Source organism: Antechinus flavipes, chromosome 3 (assembly GCF_016432865.1).
Source record: "Antechinus flavipes isolate AdamAnt ecotype Samford, QLD, Australia chromosome 3, AdamAnt_v2, whole genome shotgun sequence".
NCBI classification, from domain to species: domain Eukaryota; kingdom Metazoa; phylum Chordata; class Mammalia; order Dasyuromorphia; family Dasyuridae; genus Antechinus; species Antechinus flavipes.
In genome coordinates this window covers 154,273,759-154,294,366 of record NC_067400.1, presented here as the reverse complement: position 1 = coordinate 154,294,366, position 20,608 = coordinate 154,273,759, and the positions used below count along the sequence as shown (strand labels likewise).

General features: G+C 35.7%; 1 protein-coding gene across 4 annotated transcripts in view; it reads left to right on the top strand.

Moving 5' to 3' along the window:
* GGACT (gamma-glutamylamine cyclotransferase) overlaps nt 1-20,608 on the top strand; it is a 67,817-nt gene that overhangs the window by 14,931 nt on the left and 32,278 nt on the right. For 2 of the 4 annotated variants that reach the window (XM_051984077.1, XM_051984078.1), the window contains exon 2: nt 16,213-16,324. The exons of the other annotated variants lie outside the window; for them this stretch is intronic. The gene's annotated coding sequence lies outside the window, so the exon portion shown is untranslated. The remainder of the gene's footprint in view (nt 1-16,212; nt 16,325-20,608) is intronic. 4 annotated transcript variants of the gene reach the window in all.

Below are 20,608 nucleotides of genomic sequence, written 5' to 3'. Positions count from 1 at the left end.
GTCATTTCTTAAGTATCTACTATTTGTCAGGTGTGGTGCTAGGCTTTAGGTTTACAAAGACAAAAGTGAAAGAGTTTCCACTGTGGGATTTATGTTCTAATAGGCTAGAATAGAAAGGAATTGTGGTATGTATACCCGGAGAAGTCCTGGTGGGGAACAGAAAGATGGAAATAGGGAAGAGGGAAGGAGCCCAATGTTAGAATTTTTGTTTTATATGACAATCTTATAAACTAGTGATTTCAGATTCAGATCTCTGTGGGTTCCATATTTATTTAGAGAACCTCTAATTAATATTATTTTTAATTTTATTTTTATTTGTTAAAATTTCCCAGTTACACTTTAATCTTTTTCAGGAGTTTTGCCCTCCTGGGCTCAAGTTTGACACTGTTTTAAATTATATCACTGTGCCAATATATATATATATATATACTCACTGATAATATATCAGAATTTTCTTTTGAGTTCACCCAATCATTAAAACTATCCCATCATTAAATGCCATAAATAAATTAAATTTATACCATTAAAAGGTATCTCAAAAGGAACCTGTGTATATTTTGGGGTTTTCTTGCCTTTTAGTAATTTCATATTCAGCATTAACAATGATGGCAGGCATCAAAGGCAGCCTCAATGGTTACCATGTGAAGAAGATTAAGAACACTTCTAAAATGAACACTAATATCTTCCTTACCATTAGAGCTATTTCCCCATGTTATTCCATAATGTCCTCCCAAACTTTAAATTTAGAAGTTACGTGAGTTACTGAAGAGTATTTTCTCTTCTATCCATAAAATAAGGTGACAAGTAGTATGCTTTTAACTTTTAATGGATTGCTTTTGGAGGTCAGCAGTTTTGCCTTTATTCACTATTTCTGTATAATTATTTTTGTTCTTTCTGAGTCCTTTTCTCACTTGTATTTAGAATTGTATAAATATTACTTTTATGGAATGAATTCTCTAGGCATTTAAAATGTTATTTGATTTAAACAAAAATTAATTTAAAATGTTAAGAGTTTAAGTAAAACACAATCGACATGTAATTACAAGTCTTGGGTTGTATTACTTCTGAAGTATGGCTTATATAAAATGATTACATGTTTTGTTATTTTAGTCTTTTCATTGCATCATTAAGAGTTAAACTAAAAAACTGTCCATGGTAATTATTTGGTAAATATTGTTAAAATCATGTTTAAGGATTATTTCATGTGAGCTTCTACAGCCTTATTCCTTTCTGAAGTCCTAGCTGCCTTCAATTTCTGGCACACACAGTATGGGGTGTTTATAAAAATGTACTGTGTTATGCTGGTGACACCAGGTGTTGAAAGTAAAAAATGTAGTTTATTCCATATTTGAAAACATTCATTCTTTTTGTTTAAAAGCTTTGATAAAGGATAATTTCAACCATAAAATGATTAAAAACTTAGTCCTTATAAAATTAATATTTATTTTGGAATCATCTATAATCACAATGAAGGATGAAGCAAAAGAAGATTAAGTCTTGACAAGAATTTCCTCTTTCAATAGGTATTTTTAATTTTTTTTAATGAAGTTAAATTGTAGGTTTATTTTCTTTGAATATGCAGGGGCTTGGAATCTGGTACCCATCAATTCCCTGGGGGATTTTGGATAGATTTCATGGGATGAGTGTATTAGAATGGGTTGGAAGGAAGGAATGACATTTTTCTTTTTACTAACTTCTAATTGAAAGTTAGCATTTCCCTTAGTTGTTTATAGACATTCTGGAAAGACATCTATACTCTTCATTACACTATCAAAAGAACATATAAAATTTTAAAAACTGTTAAGAACACCTTTTTTAGGCACTCATAAAATGTACATTTCTCTTGGAAAACTTGGCATTCTGGTTAATTGAATTTTCTGCATATTTTAAGATTATGCTAAAACATTTTTTGTAAGAAATCTTTCCTAAAAAGAATTCTTTTACTTTCCCAATTTATTATACTAAATGTAATTGGATTTTGGATTAAGGATCTTGTCCTTACCATAAGAATTCTCTTTAAACATTATTGTTTAAATCAGTGTAAGTATGTTCTGACCCAGGATATCTCTTGGAGGTTACTTCTATTTAACTTTTTTTTTTTTTTTTAACTAAAACACTGATTAAAGCTTGTTTTGGTATTTGTCCTTTTCTGATAAAGTGAAATGCAATTTTTAAAAAGTTTGAACAAATTTATGCTTGTGATATAGACCGTAAAGTAAATTTGTGTCCTGCAACTCCTGAGTGGCCTGAGCCAAATTAAAATGTAATTGGGAAATAGTTAACAAATAAATAAAAATACAATAACTTTTATTGTTGATTGGTGAAGTTTAGGTTTTGCGGTTCCCTTCAGTCAGGGAACCAAATGGAGAGGTTAAGATTTAGGGAACCAAAATGAGATTAGGGTTTCTGGTGGTCAGGTAGTTAAATGATATAATCTAGTGGCAGGTTCGGGGTTCAGGGAACCAAATGGAGAGGTTTGGCTCCCCTGCACCTCATTGGGATTTGGTGCAAGGGTAGGGAATTTTGGGGAACCCCTTTCTGATGGCTCAGAGATTCTATATAAAGCAATTTATGAACCCAAAAAGGCTAGACTGATAAAAGAGATTTATCATAAGCATTGGGAAGTCAGCCTTTACTTCCTTAGAGGCAAAGTCTGATAGTAGTAAAATTTCTAGTAGATTCCGACAGATGAGTGTAAGTCTCCTTAGGGAAATAAGTGAGGATAAAAAGAGGGTAACACTGGAAGAGAATACTATTCCAGTGGGCAGAGGTTTCCTTGGTATAGCAAGCATGGCATAGCCTGGCAACTCCTGCAAGGAGTTGTTCCAAGTTGGCTCTTTTTATCTACAAGCTGGGTTTCAGCTTGGGCTGGAATTTGAATAGAATTGAATGAGTCTCTTTAATCCAATAGAGTTGGAATTCTTTTAGCTCGGGACTGAACCAACCCCACCTAGATAAACCACTTTATCTAATTCCTTGGGGCAGTCTCTCACTTGAGGGAGAGTTGAAGGAGATTTTCTCCTTTGAGGAGTTTTAGAGGTTGGGGGTCCCTTCTTCAAGATAACATTATATTTAAAAACCGAAAGTGTGTGTCCCTTGGGGATCTTCACATAAAGTTTTGTGGGCCTTGTTTCTATTCTTATTTTGATCCCCCTGCAATAAAAGATTCAGAAATATAGCAGGCATTTCTACCCTCAAGAATCTTGCTATCATAATAAAGGAGACAAAACTTATCTGATAGAAAGACTGCTAGATTTGGAATTGAGAACCCAAAACCTCTCTTTAGCATTTGCTAAGGGTAACTTTCAGTAAGATCAGTCAGTAAACATTTATTCAGAGTCTTTCTGTGCTGGTCACTGTGCTAGCCTCTGGGCTGAGAACTGGGGATATAAAGAAAGGCAAAAGACAGTTTTCTCCCTCAGTTTACAAGTGAAGTCTAGTCCAAGTATATAGTCCAAGGGAGGAAGAAAATATAAAAAGAGAAACTGAAATGAGAGAGGGGAAGGGGAAAGGGAAATATACCCAGCATAGAGAAGGTATGCCTTCTACTGGAGTGTGGCCAGGTGGGCCTCAGTCAGGAGGGGCTCCAAGGGCAGAGTATATTGAGGAGTTGTGAGTTCTAGGGTAGATATCATCTTGCAGAATGAATCGATATTAGAGAAATCCAGAGTAGTGCAGACAAGGGAACCAGTCTGGGTCATCTTAAAATTGGAGTTCTAGATAGAACTCCACCTTCCAGTCAGAGAGGAGGATACTCACTGGGGGAAGCAAGAAAGGAATTCAAAACATAGTTAGGCTTAGACAAAAATTGGAAGGGGAATGGCATGTATACTTCGATAGCATGGCGTGTATACTTTGATAGTTTGGGTGGTAGAAAACTTATAAATATATATAGGTAGCATTGAGAAATATATTAGAGGATTGAAGATTAAACTTGGAAGGTAGGTTGGGTCAGATTATATTAAAGTGTCAACATTGTTGAATAAGGGTACTGTTGATATTTTTGAGAAGAGAAGCAATATGATTAGAAAAGTTTAGGATGTTGAGGGAAAATAAATAAGGTGAATTGGAAAGAGAAGAATTTGGAGTCAAAACTTTGTTAGGCATTATGTCCTAACTTCACTGCTTACTACTCTTGTGACCGTGAACAAGTCAATTAGCCTTTCGCCAATTTTTTCATCTGTGAAACAAAGAGGTTGGACTAGATAATTTAAATGTCTATTTTCAGTTTTAAATCTATGATCCTGTAATTAATATTAGCCCAGTTTTGGGAAAATTGCAATAGGTATGGGAAAGAGGTAATGTTTTTAGTAAGGATGGGAAAAAAGAAAGGAAAAACCTTTGGAAAAACATTGTTTGAAACAAGAGGATTTGGTACATGGATGTGGAAGAAGTGAGTATTTTAGAAGATTCAGATATTACTAAGGTTTCCAGCGTAGGTGACTAGAAAGATTGTGGTGTTTTTAGTAAAAAATAATATAGCAGGAAAGATGTTGGGATGAGCATATAGTTGAATTCTATGTTGAGTTTAGGGTACCAGGGAGATATCTCTCCATGAGACTATCCAAAGGACACTTGTAAATGTAGGAACCAAAGGTCAGCATAGAACAAGAGAAGGGATCAGTATAGAAATGTAGATTGGGGAGTTACAAACTTGGAGTTCCTAGTTGAAACCCTGAGAGTAAGATTGCCAAAGGACAGTGCATTGGGAGAGAATAACTGAAGACCAAGCTTTCATTTTGTTTCCATGATTTGATGTTGGAGAGTTCATTTAATTTATCCAAAAATTCTTATATAAAAAATAAGATTACAGCATTATACTTTTAATTTTTTTCCCCATTTACTTAATCTTCTTTTGACAATCATTAATTAGCAAGAATAGTCCTTATTTGTGAGTTTTTCCTTTGTGCAAAGCTATTGAAGTCAGGACTTTATCTTTATTAACATCACGTTTTAAACCATCTGACTTTAGTTGTCTCACTATTTTGAGACCAAAACAGATGATATTGAAATCATGGCAGAAAGAATTTTGTTACTATTGTGATATTTTGAAATCATTATAACCTTAGTGTCTTGGATACAGATTCCTGAGAATGATTAATATTTTTGTGTTTTCTATGTTTCTATGTTATAGTCATTTCTAGCTTTATTCTTCTGTTCAATAGTTGTATAACTTACAAATTTATCTAATACACAGTACATTATTCATTTCATTACATATCACACACTAGTGAGTATTTTTATCCAAGGTTCTTTGCTAAAAGAATTTTTTCCCGTTAAAATATAAGCTATATAAGTTACTTTTTACATTACTTAAAAGATACTAGTTGTCAATATTTGTATAGTTATACAGTGGCATTCCTCATTCCACCCATTCCTTGTTTTAGACTCTGGTCCCCTGGTCCTGACTTATATGAATTATGAAAAAATAAAGAAGCTATATAAAGGAGATCATACCTTTCAGGAGAAAGAGAACAAATGGTCAAAGTTTAGAAATGAGAAGTGGCTTTGTAGTTAGAGGACTGTTTGTATGACCTTGGACAACCCACTTAACCTTCTGAAATCTCAATGTCTCCACATTTGTAAAATGATATAGTTGGCTTGGGTGACTTCTAAAATGTTACGCCCCTATGGACTACTCTAATCGGGTAGCTCCCCTTTGAGCTACTCTTAATGCCCGTCTGTCAATGGCACGGTTAGGCCACACTTACCCATCTTCGGGGACTAACCTGGATCCCACAGAGACAGACCACCAGTAGGGGTTGAAGTGAAAGAGAACTTTATTCCTAGATAGCACATATTTATACCCCCCTGAGGTTCGGGGGAAAGGGGAGGTCCTTTAGGAACCTGGTATAATGGGAATGACCCAAGAAGAAGGAGAGAGGTGTGCTAGGCTTTGAGAGCACTAAGGAGGGAGATGTGGTACCTGGGGTCAGACATCGCCTCCTGGGGCTATGGCCCACCTCCACGTCTGTGCCTCGGTACCTCTCCTCCCTCAGGTCCTGCCACATGCCTTGAACTGCATTCCTTGCTTCTAGAGGCTTTTTAACTCTTACATAAAATCACTGTGTAAATAAATTCTATAATTAGAGATTAATTAAATATTGCAATATGTAGATTTTATGAAGACCTTATCTAAGTTATTCCATTAATAAAGATTAAGTAGGATTAAGCAATGCCATAATTAAATTTGTAAATAAAAGTAAAATCTTTTCAAGCTACATGCAAATGACAGCAAAGCCAAAAACAAAAGCAAAAATATAAGAAATTTAGAAGATTTTCTGTAAAATAAATGAACTTAGATTTAAGATGTGCAATTAAAGAAACAACACTATTTAAAACAGAAAAAAGAGTAGACAATTGAAGTTGTAGTAATAATGCCTGATACGGCTAATTTTACTCCGCAAATCAGAAAAGAGTTTACACTGTGAAAAAGCTAGAAAAAGAGGTCAGTACTATTTGGTACTATTTAGAGATGCAATATATCATGGGATATTGATTGATGCATACGATTTTGATGAGATTAAACAACAACTGCTATATACATGAGAGGGTTTGGTGCCTCAGGAACACAGAAAACTTAAGAGTTCCCCCCCCAAAAAAAATAGAAATTGTTTTAAGAAATGGAAATGTTGATTTGTGAAAAAAAGTAAAAAGTCATATTGATCAACATTTTACAAATTACAAACATTTACAAATAATGAAAGTGCTAAACAACTACATCATATACTTTAGTAAAAAAAAGTAAAAAAGTATTACCTAAATTATATGGTATGCCCATCATAGCCTCTAAACTGGTTCTTTCATCATTAATTACCTATTATGGTTGTGCTAAAGGCTGAAAAGTAGCAGGTTTAGATAAGACTGGTTGTCTATCCTCCTGGATTACAGTCTAATAGTGAATAAGACAGAGAACTCGATTGTACAGTGTACACAATAAATGCATTAGAAAAGTATAAAACGGATCTCTGTGAGGGTTGAATGATGGCTTATTACCAGCCCAAGGATCAAAGAAAATGTCATTTCTTTCCCATTCGTAGATCTTATAAACTACTACCAGAAAAACAAAAAGATTTAAAACAGGAAGGAATATCATTTTGCAACTACATAGCATATCTAAATATTAATTTTATGAATGTGTGAATGGGGAATGGATAAGAATTTAACAGATAAAAAGGGTCTGGAGGACATTCTTGACACACAGAAACAACATGAGCAGCCCAGTGTGTTTTGGAAGTTATATGTAGAGAGAACCTTACTGTCAGAAATATGAGAGGACTTCCGGCCAAGATGGCGGAGAGGAAATACACTTCTGTGTAATCTCCGTGTTTTTCTCTCACTATTCATTTCATTTCATGCCTCTGAATTAATGCTCGACTGAAAAAAAAAAACCATACAATTACTTACCAAGAGAAACCATCCTTGAGACTCGTCAAGAAAGGTCTGTTTTTGCGCGAGGGCGGGGACGGTATTTGGAAGCAGTCTGCGGGTAGCAGCAGCTGCAACCAGAGCACAGATAGCAGCTCAGAACCGGGTGGAGCGGAGAGGGGGTAGGACCGCAGCCGTCTCTGCGGTGAGAGCTTTGCTATAGGAGCAAGTCAGCAGCCCAGCAGAGAAGCTAAAAACACCGGGGGTGAAGAATACAATCCCAAACAGCTGGAGTTTCTAGGGACCTGGCCACCCCTCCCCCACAGTGTCTTAGCCCGCTCGGATCTCAGAGCGCTCGGATCTCAGTGCGCAGGCGCCATAGCACAGTAGGACCTGTGCCTCACGAATACCCTGCCCCTCCCCCAAAGAAAGCAGCCTCCATTCAAGGGGTTTTTTTTCCTTCTGTTTCTTTGATAGTTTGTCTTTGATAAATAGACAGAATGAGCAAGAAACTGAAAAAGAATTTAACCCTGGACAGCTTTTATACAGATAAAGAGCAGACTCCAAACCTGAGGAGACTAAAAACAAACAGTCCCCAGGTGAATCCCCGAAGGAGGAGACCTTATATCCCTCAGCACAGATGAATCTCATGGAGGAAATTAAAAAGGCTCTCACAAGGGAGCTAGAAGAAAAATGGGAAAAGGAGAGGGAGGCTCTGCAAAAGGAGAGGGAGGCTTGGCAAAAGAGCCTGGAGAAGTCAGTTAAAGAGAGAGTGGATAAAGAAACCAAATCCTTGAAAAATAGGATTAGTGAACTGGAAACAGAAAACAGCTCTCTAAAAAACAAAATTGGCGAAATGGAAAAAAATTCCACAGAACAAAAGAACTCAATTGGACAATTAGAAAAAGATCTTAAAAAAGTGAGTGAAGAAAATACCTCACTGAAAATCAGGGTCGAACAATTGGAATTGAATGACTCGAGGAGACAAGAAGAATCAGTCAAGCAAATCCAAAAAAATCAAACAATGGAAAAGGATGTGAAATACCTTCTGGGGAAGACAACAGACCTGGAAAACAGATCCAGGAGAGACAACCTGAGAATCATCGGACTTCCAGAAAGGTATGATGAAAAAAAAAGCCTGAACACTATCTTCCAGGAAATTATCAAAGAGAACTGCCCAGAAGTCATAGAAACAGAAGGTAAAATAGACATTGAAAGAATTCATCGATCCCCTACTGAAAGGGATCCTAAAATCAAAACACCAAGGAATATAGTGGCCAAATGCCAGAACCCTCAGGCAAAGGAAAAAATACTGCAAGCGGCTAGAAAAACCCAATTCAAGTATCAAGGAGCCACAATAAGGATCACCCAGGATCTGGCAGCATCCACATTAAAGGATCGAAGGGCCTGGAATATGATATTCCGAAAGGCTAAGGAACTTGGTATGCAACCAAAAATAACTTACCCAGCGAGATTGAGCATCTTTTTCCAGGGAAGAAGATGGTCATTCAACGAAATAAGCGAATTTCATCTATTTCTGATGAAAAAGCCAGAACTTAACAAAAAATTTGATCTACAAGCACAGAACTCAAGAGAAATCTAAAAAGGTAAAGATTAATCTTGGGAACTATATTTCGGCTGTAAAGATGTATAAAAAATACATGTATACCTTGTTCTAGAAACTAGTTGAGGAAAGGACATTGTACTAGAAAAAAGGGAAAGTGGGGGTACTACATTTCATGAAGAGGCAAAGAAAACCTAGTATATCTGAGAGAAAGAATGGAGAGGAATGAAAATAGTGAGTATTTTACTGCTTTCAGAATTGGCAGTGAGAGAAGAATTTTAGACATATTCAATCTATGGTGAAACTTCTCCCACCTCATTGAAAAGTGAGAAGGGAAAAGTGAAAAAGGAAGGAATAAGCTAAGTGGAAGGGAATACGGGAACTGGGAGGGAAAGGGGTAAGTTGGGGGGGGGGAACTCTAAGGGGAGGGGAGGGATACTGAAAAAGGGAGGGCTGTGAGAAGCAAGGGGAGCTCACAAGCTTAATACTGGGAAGGGGGGTAAGGGAGGGGGTAAGGGAGTAAGAAGGGAGAAAAGCATAAACCGGGGTCAACAAGATGGCAAGTAATACAGAATTGGTCATTTTAACCATAAATGTGAACGGGGTAAACTCCTCTATAAAGAGGAAGCGGTTAGCAGAATGGATTAAAAGCCAGAATCCTACAATATGTTGTATACAGGAAACACACCTGAAGCGGGGTGATACATGCAGGTTAAAGGTAAAAGGTTGGAGCAAAATCTACTATGCTTCAGGTGAAGCCAAAAAAGCAGGGGTAGCCATCCTGATCTCAGATCAAGCTAAAGCAAAAATTGATCTAATCAAAAGAGATAAGGAAGGGCACTATATCTTGCTAAAGGGTAGAATGAATAATGAAGAAGTATCTATATTAAATATATATGCACCAAGTAGTGTAGCATCTAAATTCCTAAAAGAGAAATTAAGAGAGCTGCAAGAAGAAATAGACAGTAAAACTATAATAGTGGGAGATCTCAACCTTGCACTCTCAGAATTAGATAAATCAAACCACAAAATAAATAAGAAAGAAGTCAAAGAGATAAATAGAATACTAGAAAAATTAGATATGATAGATCTCTGGAGAAAATGTAATGGGGACAGAAAGGAGTACACCTTCTTTTCAGCAGTTCATGGAACTTATACAAAAATTGATCATATATTAGGACATAAAAACCTCAAACTCAAATGCAGTAAGGCAGAAATAGTGAATGCATCCTTTTCAGACCATGATGCATTGAAAATTACATTCAATAAAAAGCCACAGGAAAGTAGACCAAAAAATAATTGGAAACTAAATAATCTCATACTAAAGAATGATTGGGTGAAACAGCAAATTATAGACATAATTAATAACTTCATCCAAGAAAATGATAATAATGAGACATCATACCAAAATGTATGGGATGCAGCCAAAGCGGTAATAAGGGGAAATCTCATATCTCTAGAGGCCTATTTGTATAAAATAGAGAAAGAGAAGGTCAATGAATTGGGCTTGCAACTAAAAATGCTAGAAAAGGAACAAATTAAAAACCCCCAATCAAACACTAAACTTGAAATTCAAAAAATAAAAGGAGAGATCAATAAAATTGAAAGTAAAAAAACTATTGAATTGATTAATAAAACTAAGAGTTGGTTCTATGAAAAAACCAACAAAATAGACAAACCCTTAGTAAATCTGATTAAAAAAGGAAAGAGGAAAATCAAATTGTTAGTCTTAAAAATGAAAAGGGAGAACTCACCACTAACGAAGAGGAAATTAGAGCAATAATTAGGAGCTACTTTGCCCAACTTTACGCCAATAAATTCGACAACTTAAATGAAATAGAAGAATACCTCCAAAAATATAGCTTACCTAAACTAACAGAGGAAGAAGTAAATATCCTAAACACTCCTATCTCAGAAAAAGAAATAGAACAAACTATCAATCAACTCCCTAAGAAAAAAACCCCAGGACCAGATGGATTTACATCTGAATTCTATCAAACATTTAAAGATCAATTAACTCCAATGCTAAATAAACTATTTGAAGAAGTAGGGATTGAAGGAGTCCTACCAAACTCCTTTTATGACACAGATATGGTACTGATACCTAAACCAGGTAGGCTGAAAACAGAGAAAGAAAATTATAGACCAATCTCCCTAATGAATATTGATGCTAAAATCTTAAATAAAATATTAGCAAAAAGATTACAGAAAATCATCCCCAGGATAATACACTATGACCAAGTAGGATTTATACCAGGAATGCAGGGCTGGTTCAATATTAGGAAAACTATTAACATAATTGACTATATCAACAACCAACCAAACAAAAACCATATGATCATTTCAATAGATGCAGAAAAAGCATTTGATAAAATCCAACAGCCATTCCTAATAAAAACACTTGAGAGCATAGGAATAAAAGGACTTTTCCTTAAAATAGTTAGGAGCATATATTTTAAACCTTCAGTAAGCATCATATGCAATGGGGAAAAACTGGAACCTTTCCCGGTAAGATCTGGAGTGAAGCAAGGTTGCCCACTATCACCATTATTATTCAATATTGTATTAGAAACACTGGCCTCTGCAATAAGAGTCGAGAAAGAGATTAAAGGAATTAGAGTAGGCAATGAGGAAACCAAACTATCACTCTTTGCAGATGATATGATGGTATACCTAGAAAACCCCAGAGATTCTACTAAAAAGCTATTAGAAATAATTCATAATTTTAGCAAAGTAGCAGGATACAAAATAAATCCCCATAAATCCTCAGCATTCTTATACACCACCAACAAAATCCAAGAGCAAGAGATACAAAGAGAAATTCCATTCAAAATAACTGTTGATAGCATAAAATATTTGGGAATCTACCTACCAAAGGAAAGTCAGGAATTATATGAGCAAAATTACAAAAAAGTTTTCACACAAATAAAGTCAGACTTAAATAATTGGAAAAATATTAAGTGCTCTTGGATAGGCCGAGCAAATATAATAAAGATGACAATACTCCCTAAACTAATCTATTTATTTAGTGCTATACCAATCAGACTTCCAAGAAAATATTTTAATGATTTAGAAAAAATAACAACAAAATTCATATGGAACAATAAAAAGTCGAGAATCTCAAGGGAATTAATGAAAAAAAAAATCAAATGAAGGTGGTCTAGCTGTACCTGATCTAAAATTATATTATAAAGCAGCAGTCACCAAAACCATCTGGTATTGGCTTAGAAATAGATTAGTTGATCAGTGGAAAAGGTTAGGTTCACAAGACAGAATAGTCAACTATAGCAATCTAGTGTTTGACAAACCCAAAGATTCTAAATTTTGGGATAAGATTTCATTATTTGATAAAAACTGCTGGGATAACTGGAAATTAGTATGGCAGAAATTAGGCAAGGACCCACACTTAACACCACATACCAAGATAAGATCAAAATGGGTCCATGACCTAGGCATAAAGAACGAGATTATAAATAAATTAGAAGAACATAGGATAGTTTATCTCTCAGACTTGTGGAGGAGAAAGAAATTTGTGACCAAAGATGAACTAGAGACCATTACCAATCACAAAATAGAAAATTTTGATTATATCAAATTAAAAAGCCTTTGTACAAACAGAACGAATGCAAACAAGATTAGTAGGGAAGTAACTAACTGGGAAAACATCTTTACAATTAAAGGTTCTGATAAAGGCCTCACTTCCAAAATATATAGAGAACTGACTCAAATTTATAAAAAATCAAGCCATTCTCCAATTGATAAATGGTCAAAGGATATGAACAGACAATTTTCAGATGAAGAAATTGAAACTATTACCACTCACATGAAAGAGTGTTCCAAATCACTATTGATCAGAGAAATGCAAATTAAGACAACTCTGAGATATCACTACACTCCTGTCAGATTGGCTAAGATGACAGGAAAAAACAATGATGAATGTTGGAGGGGATGCGGGAAAACGGGGACATTGATGCATTGTTGGTGGAGTTGTGAACGAATCCAGCCATTCTGGAGAGCGATCTGGAATTATGCCCAAAAAGTTATCAAACTGTGCATACCCTTTGATCCAACAGTGTTTCTATTGGGCTTATACCCCAAAGAGATACTAAAAAAGGGAAGGGGACCTGTATGTGCCAAAATGTTTGTAGCAGCCCTGTTTGTAGTGGCTAGAAACTGGAAAATGAATGGATGCCCATCAATTGGAGAATGGCTGGGTAAATTGTGGTATATGAACGTTATGGAATATTATTGCTCTGTAAGGAATGACCAGCAGGATGAATACAGAGAGGCTTGGAGAGACCTACATGGACTGATGCTAAGTGAGATGAGCAGAACCAGGAGATCATTATACACTTCGACAACGATATTGTATGAGGATGTATTCTGATGGAAGTGGATTTCTCTGACAAAGAGACTTAAATGAGTTTCATTGGAGAAATGATGGACAGAAACAGCTACACCCAAAGAAGGAATACTGGGAAATGAATGTGAACTATTTGCAATTTTGATTTTCTTCCCGAGTTATTTTTACCTTCTGAATCCAATTCTCCCTGTGCAACAAGAGAACTGTTTGGTTCTGCAAATATGTATTGTATCTAGGATATACTGCAACATGTTTAGCATATATAGGACTGCTTGCCATCCTGGGGGGGGGGGGAGGAGGGAGGGAGGGGAAAAAACGAAACATAAGTGATTGCAAGGGATAATGTCGTGTAGAAATTATCCTGGCATGGATTCTGTCAATGCGAAGTTATTATTAAATAAAATAAAATTTATTATTAAAAAAAAAAAAAAAAAAAAAAAAAAGAAATATGAGATAAGGTTGGAAAGACAAGAACAGGATCTTAAATGCTAGCTAAGGGCAGTTTGAATTTTACTTTGGGTATAAGAGAGAGAGAGAGCCATTGAATGAAGTGATCAGATGTAGTCTTGAGAAAGTTAATTCTGATAGTGTTTTGAAGAATGGATTGGGTGTGGGGAAAGGGAGAGAGGAAGAAAAGGGAAGAGAGAGAGAGGGATAGAGTGGGAAGAGAAAGGGGAGAAGGAGGGTGAGGAGAGGAAGAGGGAGAAATAGACAGACAGACTTGGGACAGGACTATTGATAAGATATTATAATAATCTTGGAGGCTTGTACTGATGTGATAATAGAACAGTAAAGAAAGGCCACTTGGTAGAGATGCTGCACAGAACAGAATTGTTATGACTTGGGAACTTATATTTAAGAGGTATGGGAGAATGGAACACAAGTGTCAAAATATCATACAGAATTTTCTTTTTCCCTTCCCTTTCTCTTAGGCTTCAGGATGTGTAAGATACCTTCTCCTCAGACAAGGTTGTTAAATTGAGACTAGATCTTGGTGGTCATTTGGGGCCAATTCCAGTTATTTTACGATGAGGAAATTGATTCCCAGAGAATATTAAGTAACTTATCCAGGGGAGGGTTATACAGATATTATATTAGCAGAGTCATATTTGGAGACCAAGCCCTCTGACTCCAGATCCCAGCCTGGTTTCTTATTCTAGTTCCTTGGAAGAGCATGTGGAGTCCAGTTTGGAGTCAGTCAGTTAATAAACATTTGATGCTCATTATGTACCAGATAATTGTGCCTGGCTTTGGGAATACAAGGAAAAACAAAAGACATCCTGTGTGGAAGGACCTTACAATCTAATGGGAATGACAACACATAAAAAGATATTGTAAAAGGGATAGAAGGGAAGGCGGGCTCTCGGAAAGGGTGGTGGTGCAGTCATACAGCCAGGGAGGAAATTAGGAGGTGGCTGCCTTGGGCCCTCTTCTAAAGTGAAGGATCTAAAAAGAGATCTCTAATAGCCACTCTTTACCCTTTCCAGTCAAAGGGATAGAGGATCTCCAAGATGCTAAGGAGATATGAGATTCAGAGTTGTTGTAGTCTTAGAGGAAGATGAGTTTGTAGAAGCAGTGATGAAAATGGTGGGCCTGGGAGTTTTAGAAGGAGGAAAGGAAGGTTAGGTTTCATTTCCCTTTTCCTATATTAAAATTCCTTCCCCCCACGTCTTAGGCTAGTCTTCTCTGGTTCTTTGCCAAGTCTTTCTTTCCCCCTTCCTTAATATTCTGGTCAAGCTGCCCAAGAGGAAATTATTCATTGTCCATCATGTGAAGGATGCTTTGAGGTATGCAAAAATGAATAAAAGGTATTTTCAAGGAGCTTACATTCTATGTGAGAGAGAAGACATATGGTGATCTCTGGATCACCAGGATATAATAGGTGCCAAATAGTTATCACCAAAAATAAATAAATAAATAAAAGTTATTTATTTGTAACTAAAAAGTTATTACTGAAAAATCTGACCATGTAACACTCCTGTTCAAAAACTCCAGTATCCCCAGTATCCCCCATTGCTACTTGAATCAAATATAAAATTCCCTCCTTCACAGTATGACTTCCACTTACTTTTTTCTAGGCTTATTTTACTTATACTCTGTGATTCATCTAAACTGGTCTTCTTGCTGTTGCTATTCATCTAATTCTTTACATAGGCATTATCAGAATGTGTTCTCTCCCCACCTTCATTTCTTAGAAGTGACCACGTCTGACCTTTCCTGATCTTCCTGGCACTTAGTTCCTCTTACATATAATTATCTTGTATTTATTTTGCATATGCTTCATTTGTACATATTGTCTCTCACATAGACTATGAATTTGTTCAGGGTGGGAACTGATAATGATTTTTATCTTTCCATGGCATATATTTGGCTCTTAATAAATGTTTGGTTGATTCCTTTCTCTTTCCAATGACCCTTTAACTCTAGAATTTCTATTTTTTCTTTAGCTTTTGTTGTATAAAATTTGGAACAATTCAGAGTTTGCATTTCTCCCAGAAGGTAGATCTATAGTTACATCTTTTTTAGACTTTGTCTTGGTGTCTACCATCCCAAGAGCCCATCACCCCTTACTAGCAACTTTTCTTATTGGATTTGAGCGCAAAGATAAGAGAGCAGCAGGAATTTATTTACCATTGGTATTGGTGGTAAAAACCCTTAGAAAACCCTAAAAGTTAGTCTTCTTGCTACAGAAAAATTCTTTTTTATATTGGGTTAAGGAGAGAAACAGTGGTTTGGAGAACAGATGTTAGAAGTTAGTAGAGAATTGGATGAGCAAGAAAGAAAAGAAAGGGAGTGATGGAGAAACAATTTAACACAGAGCCACAACCTGGAGCACTATTATCCTATGGGGGTATGTTTGTTTCTTCTACAACCATTCCTCCCAATGACTCTCTTTTCTTTATTCCTTATAAAACAGCAAAAGGGGTAGCTAGATGGCGCAGTGGATAGAGCACCAGCTCTGAAGTCAGAAGGACCTGAGTTCAAATTTGGCTTCAGATACTTAACTCTTCGTAGCTGGGTGACCCTGGGTAAGTCATTTAACCCCAATTGCCTCAGAAAAATGAATGAATGAATGAATGAATAAGTAAATGAATGAATAGATAGAAAGCAATCTTCTTTGAGTCTTGGTGACCTGGATTTAGGGATGGCATGTGATAGCTAGAATATATTCTCTCCTTCCCTATTGGGGAGGCTGAGTTGGGGTGAGGGTTGGGGGAGGTGATGGCTCTACTCTAATTTTAGGGGTAAAGATGTGTTCCTAACATCCCAAGGGTGAACTATTAGTTCTATTTTCCTAGCAGCCCTTTAAATGTGATTACCTATTACAAGGAACTCTGGTTGATAGTATGGGAGCTCTCCCCTCTCCCCCAAAGTCAAGTTCACAGTCCTCATGTGATTTAATCTCTTAAGTCCAAAGCAGTTGCTACCTGAGTTGCTTAGAGATTAAGTGGCTTGTCTAGGTTCATATAGTCAGAGGCATGATCTGAAGCCAAGTCTTTCTGATTATAGGAGGAGAAGTCTAGTCACTATCATACTGTATCTATTAACCCTAGTATTGTTAGTATATTCAATTTCTCAGGCAAATTATAGATTACATAGAATTTTTGTGTGGTAGGTTATAAACCCATGATTCATTTCAAAACATTGTTTCTAAGGGAAAATCCATTCAGGGATTAAACAATAATTTGTAGATTGTGAAATGTGTATAATGTATGACTTGAGGGAAAAAAAAATCTAAACAGGTTATATAAGGAAGAGAATATTCCTTTCTGATAGGGCTCCCATGTATCTAATAGGAAGTGGCTTTAAAATTGAGAGCTAATGGACTAGACTAGGTTCAAAAGACACAATAGTCAGTGACTATAGTAATCTAGTGTTGATAAATCCAAAGATGCCAGCTGTTGGGATAAGAACTCACTTTGACAAAAATTGCCAGGAAAATTACAAAAGTATGGCAGAAGCTAGGCACTGACCAACCTCACACCCTATACCAAGATGAGGTTGAAATGGGTTCATGATTTAGATGTGATGTATACTAGAGTAGATGTAGATATGATACTATAGAATAGATATATTATAAAAATGGGTTCATGATTTAGATGTGATACTATAAGCAAATTAAGAGAACAAGGGATAGTCTGCCTCTTAGATCTTTGGAGAAGAGAGGAATTTGTGGCCAAAGAAGAACTAGAAAACATTATGAAATGCAAATGGATAATTTTGAATTAAACTAAAAAGTTCTTGCACAAACAAAACAAATGCAACCAAAATTAAAAAAGAAGCAGAAAGCTGGGAAGCAATTTTTATATTCTGTGTGTCTGATAAAGGCCTCCTTTCTAAAATATATAGGAAACAGACTCAAATTTAATAAGAATACAGGTCATTCCCCAATTGATAAATGGCAAAAGATTTAAACAATTTTCAGATGAAGAAATAAAAGCCATTGCTAGTTATAGGAAAAAATGCTCTAAATAATTATTGGTTAGAGAAATTCAAAGAAAGATAACTATTGAGGTATCTCTTCACACCTCTCAGGAAAAAATAACAATAAATATTGGAGGAGATGTGAAAAATGAGACACTACTGGATTGTTGGTGGAGTTGTGAAATGATCCAACCATTCTGGAGAGCAATTTGGAACTATGCATTCTCTTTGATCTAATAGTATCTTTAGTGGGTCTGTATCCAAAAGAGATCATAAAAGCTGTAAAAGGACCCATATGTACAGAAATATGCACAGCCCTTTTTGTAGTGAAAAGGAAATTGAGTGGATGCCCATCAGTTGGGTAATGGCTGAATAAGTTATGGTATATGAAGATAATATAATATTATTGTTCTATAAGAAATGATGAACAGGATGATTTCAAATAAGCCTGGAAAGACTTATATGAAGTCACCCTAAGTGAAGTGAGCAGAACCAAGAGAACATTGTGCACAATAATATTATATGATGAACAACTATGATGGACTTGGCTCTTTTCAATAGTGAGGTGATCCAAGACAATTCCAATGGACTTGTGATGAAAAGTGCCATCTGGGTCAAAGGATATGAATAGACAATTTTCAGATGATGAAATTGAAACTGTTTCCAAACATATGAAAGAGTGTTCCAAATCACTATTGATCAGAGAAATGCAAATTAAGACAACTCTGAAATACCACTACACACCTGTCAGATTGGCTAAGATGACAGGAAAAAATAATGATGAATGTTGGAGGGGATGCGGGAAAACTGGGACACTGATGAATTGTTGGTGGAGTTATGAAAGAATCCAACCATTCTGGAGAGCGATCTGGAATTATGCCCAAAAAGTTATCACACTGTGCATACCTTTTGATCCAGCAATGTTACTTCTGGGATTATATCCCAAAGAGATCTTAAAGAAGGGAGAAAGGGACCCACATGTACAAAGAATTGTTTGTGGCAGCCCTTTTTGTAGTGGCCAGAAACTGGAAACTGAGTAGATGCCCATCAATTGGAGAATGGCTGAATAAATTGTGGTATATGAATGTTATGGAATATTATTGTTCTGTAAGAAATGACCAGCAGGATGAATACAGAGAGGCTTGGAGAGACTTATATGAACTGATGCTAAGTGAAATGAGCTGAACCAGGAAATCATTATACACTTGGACAACGATATTGTATGAGGATGTATTCTGATGGAAGTGGATCTCTTCGACAAAGAGAAGATCTAAGTCAGTTCCAAATGATCAATAATGCACAAAAGCAGCTACACCCAAAAGAAAGAACACTGGGAAGTGAATGTAAACTATTTGCATTTTTGTTTTTCTTCCAGGGTTATTTTTACCTTCTGAATCCAGTGCTTCTTGTGCAACAAGAGAACTGTTTGGTTCTGCACACATACATTGTATCTAGGATATATTGTAACATATTTAACATGTATAGGACTGCTTGTCATCTGGGGGAAGGGGTACAGGGAGAGAGGGGAAAAGTTGGAACAGAAGTGAGTGCAAGGGATAATGTTGTAAAAAAATTACCCAGGCATGGGTTCTGTCAATAAAAGTTATAATTATTTTTTTTTAAAGTGCCATCTGCATCCAGAGAGAGAACTATAGAGACTGAATGTGAATCAAAGCATAGTATTTTCACCTTTTTGTTGTTTACTTAAATTTTTTTTCTTGTGGTTTTTTCTTTTTTTAATCTGATTTTTTTTGGTATGGCTTAACAAATGTAGAAATATGTTTAGAAGAATTGCACATATTTAACCTATCTTGGATTGCTTGTGGTCTTGTGGGAAAGGTAGGGAGAAAAATTTGGAACACAAAGATTTTGCAGAGATGAATGTTGAAAACTCTATTTGCATGTTTTAGAAAAATAAAATACTATTTAAAAAAGAAAAAAATTTGAAAGCTAACTTTATGTCATAGTTAACACAACAAAATGATAGAATGGTCCTATAATTCATTTTATGATAAATTTAAGATTTTTCCTGTTATTCAATATCTCTTTGTTCTGTCTGGCATATAACAAACAGATACTTATTAATTAGTAAATTTGTTCTGCTTTAGACTTGAGAATTCATTTTAAAGATTATTATAAAAAGGATGTATTTCTTTCCCTTATTTTGTAAGTCTAAAAGGAGATTTTGCCCCAAAATAATAAAATTCTCAATTGACCACAAAGGGGAACTTAGGATATATTATCCTAATAGTGAACTTATTAGAATTGAACATAATCATCAAAGAAACCTCTTCATTAATCAGTAAAAACTGGAATAGACAAAGTTGTAATCTAGTTGTGAAAAAGGAGACAAAGTAAGTAAATCTACTGGACACTTTACAAATGGATTGTCTCTTCCCTTGGAAGAAAGCTAATACATGGCATCATCAGATTGGTAGTTTAGTTCTTGGTGGTTTCTTTAAGCCTGGGACTCTCTCTTAGTATTACTAACTAGTTTTTCAGTTATTTTAGATATCTGAAATCTAAAACCAGACTACCCATATGTAGTGCTAAATAAAAAAGAATAAAACAATATATTTGGTTTGAGCACCATTTTATTTAAGACTTTGAGAAAGATACAGCCCAGATAGAAATTATGATATCTGGGATAAATTCAGTATGTATATGGGAGAGAAAGAGCAGAAATATAAACTTCAGGAGAGATTTCAAAAATACCTTGGACCTTGTGTCCCATGGTGAATTTGGCAGCCAAACTTGGGGAAAGTTCCTTAGGGGAGGGCGGAGGAAATCCTTAAAATCCCATATTGGCTTCTTTGCTCCAGTATTAATGATTTTCTTAAGCATTCGCCATGAAAGGCATGAGTCCCTAGGGCAGGACACCAAAGCCA